General features: G+C 40.9%; 1 protein-coding gene and 1 long non-coding RNA gene across 2 annotated transcripts in view; both read right to left on the bottom strand.

Moving 5' to 3' along the window:
• The window catches only part of LOC105306592 (zinc finger protein 432), a 53,336-nt gene that overhangs the window by 11,868 nt on the left and 38,965 nt on the right, over positions 1-2,503 (bottom strand). The window contains exon 1 of the mRNA XM_023524141.1: positions 916-1,010. The gene's annotated coding sequence lies outside the window, so the exon portion shown is untranslated. Of the gene's footprint in view, positions 1-915 lie in introns of the transcript that reaches the window.
• The window catches only part of LOC111732356, a 2,024-nt gene continuing 824 nt past the window's right edge, over positions 1,304-2,503 (bottom strand). Inside the window, exon 3 of the long non-coding RNA XR_002777517.1 lies at positions 1,304-2,044. This is a non-coding gene — a long non-coding RNA (uncharacterized LOC111732356). The remainder of the gene's footprint in view (positions 2,045-2,503) is intronic.

The raw sequence follows: 2,503 nt of genomic DNA, 5'->3' as shown, positions 1-2,503 counted from the left end.
TGATGCTGACACAATCAGCCACGCTGGGGCATGGAGGAATGAGGAGAAGGAGCTTGAACTCCAGCTCACGACGTACACAAAAATCAGTTGGGGGCTAACTCTCAATCTCGACGAGAGAGGCAAATCAATAAAACTTTAAGATGATAACACAAAAGAACCTCGCAATGTTATGAGGGTATGGAAAGATATTTTAAACAGACCACATAATGCATACTATATAGCAAATTACATTATGCTATATAGGTAAAGGGTACAACCACCTGGGGAAACATTTTGACATCATCTATTTAAACTGAAGTTACACACTCCCTAAGACACGGCAATTTCGCTCCGGGGTATACATCTAAGCTAAATATCCCCTTGCTAATAAGGGCGCCTTTGAACCTGAAGACATGCACAGGATTTTCATAGTGGCAGTATTCCTAACAATCCAAACTGCAAACAGTACAAGTTTATTTAATAGTAGGAAAAACTTTCATACACTCAAACTGTGGAATGCTACAGGGAAAATACAACCTTGGCCCAGCTTGCAAGCTAAGAATGGTTTTAACGCCTTTAAAGGATGTTAAAACAAAAACATGTGTTTGTGAAGCATATGTGAGAGAGAGACCCTCTGTGGCCTGCAGCTCCTAAAATATTTACCATGTGCACTTTATAGAATAGCCTTGTCTGTTACAGAGCAAAAACAAAACAAAACAAAACAAAATGAACAAAAAACACCCATGTGCAAGAAAAATCTTACAAGCATTGAGCAAAAAAAAGCTTGACATAAAAAAAAGTGGGTTGTATAATTACACTGATAGACAATTAAAAATAGGCACAACTAAATAAAGGTTAGGCATGAGTAATTATATGATAAAACTATAAAGAAAAGCCTTAAAGCGTTTGGTATTGAGAGCAAAGAATGATAATTACCTTTAGGTGGGAGGACGTAATGTAATTGGGAGGGAGCTCACACAACACCGCTGGGTGCCGGCACAGTGCCTTCTTGACCCGGGCAGTGGCTGTTTATATACAAAAATAGTACAAAACTTTATATACAGCACATATATTTAAAAAACATGTTCAGATTCTAAATATTTTACATATAAAGTATATGTAAATACCACATATATACATATATGTAGATACTTTTATAGTGATTAACCTGCAGAACTTTTAAGTTAACAAATAAATGGAAGAGCTCAACAATACCAAACGCTTGTTCTTTAAAAAGACCAGTAAGATATGTGCATTTGTAGTGAGACAGATCGAAAGAAAACTCGTGCAAATAAAGTGGACAAAAAGTAACGGGAGACATAAATCACATTAAATAGACTTTCTTTTTTTTTAATTTAAAGTATACTATGAACATTTTTATGTCATTAAATTTGAAATCCTGGTTGAATTCGTCCTTTTATGTTCCTGCCCTCCTAGATACTGTTAATTCCAGAAAACCCAGCAGGTGAATTTTCTGGGACACAGCTGTCCACTACCACCCCAACTTTCCTACTTTGTATTGCAGATTTGAGCCAAAGAATTGAGATAAGAATAAATTATAAACATTAGAAAGTAGAAAGGTTATATTCAGACAGTATCATCATTGACATGGAAAAGGAGATTCAGAGTATTTTCAAGAGAAAATGCCCCCCCACCAGAAACCACTAACAGATTTTCACATATCTAGCTGGACCTAAGTTCATTTCACAGAAATTCAATAACTAGCAACAGGAACTGGAAACCACCACGACTGGCTACGATCGACCAGGACTTAGTAATAAACTGGGTTATCAGTCGCCTCGCCAGAGGGGCGAGTACTAAAGAACACGTAGTTTGTTAGCAAAGAAGAAGGTGTGACTGTATGTCAGGCAAATAAGCAAGTGTCCGCTGCTATACATTGAGGTGAGTGCAGGCGTTGGCAAGCGTTTTCTGCAAAGGGTTACGGAGTATGTATTTTCGACTTTGAGGGCGGTAAAGTCACTGGGAGTCCGTTCTGCCTTTGCGGCCACAGGTGGGGAGCGAGCGACAGGCGTGTCTGTATGAGTCGCTCCTGCAGTTAGTCAATCTAGGGATTAAAAAAAGGCTTAAAAAAAAAAAAAAAAAGGAAAAGAAAAAAAGGTTTCTGACCATCAGCCCGCCTCCTCTAAGTTAGACGTCCAAGTTAGACACATACGATCCCGCGCGGGCTCTGAAATGAGGTTACGTCTGAAGCAGGAAACGTACAAGAATTTTCACAGCATCGCGGTTCGTAACAACCCAAACTGCAATCACGAGTTGAATGAACAGTGGGCGAAACCGCCGTATACTCAAACTACGGGATGCTACGGGTTCCGTTCCCTTATCGGCTGCGGAGGGTGGAACTCGGGGTCCTGGCGTCCAAAGCTGGGCCGCAGACGCTGGTCACACACACCCCCGGTTATCCCAAACCTGGCCCCGGCATCCCATATGATGACCTCCTCGCCGACCCCAGCGTCACTGAGCCACAGAAGAAATCCCGAAGCGGAACCTGACACCGCGATCATCC

Source organism: Pteropus vampyrus, unplaced genomic scaffold (genome assembly GCF_000151845.1).
Source record: "Pteropus vampyrus isolate Shadow unplaced genomic scaffold, Pvam_2.0 Scaffold448, whole genome shotgun sequence".
Classification (NCBI taxonomy): domain Eukaryota; kingdom Metazoa; phylum Chordata; class Mammalia; order Chiroptera; family Pteropodidae; genus Pteropus; species Pteropus vampyrus.
The sequence above is the reverse complement of the archived record's forward strand: the minus strand, read 5'-3'. Positions and strand labels throughout refer to the sequence as shown.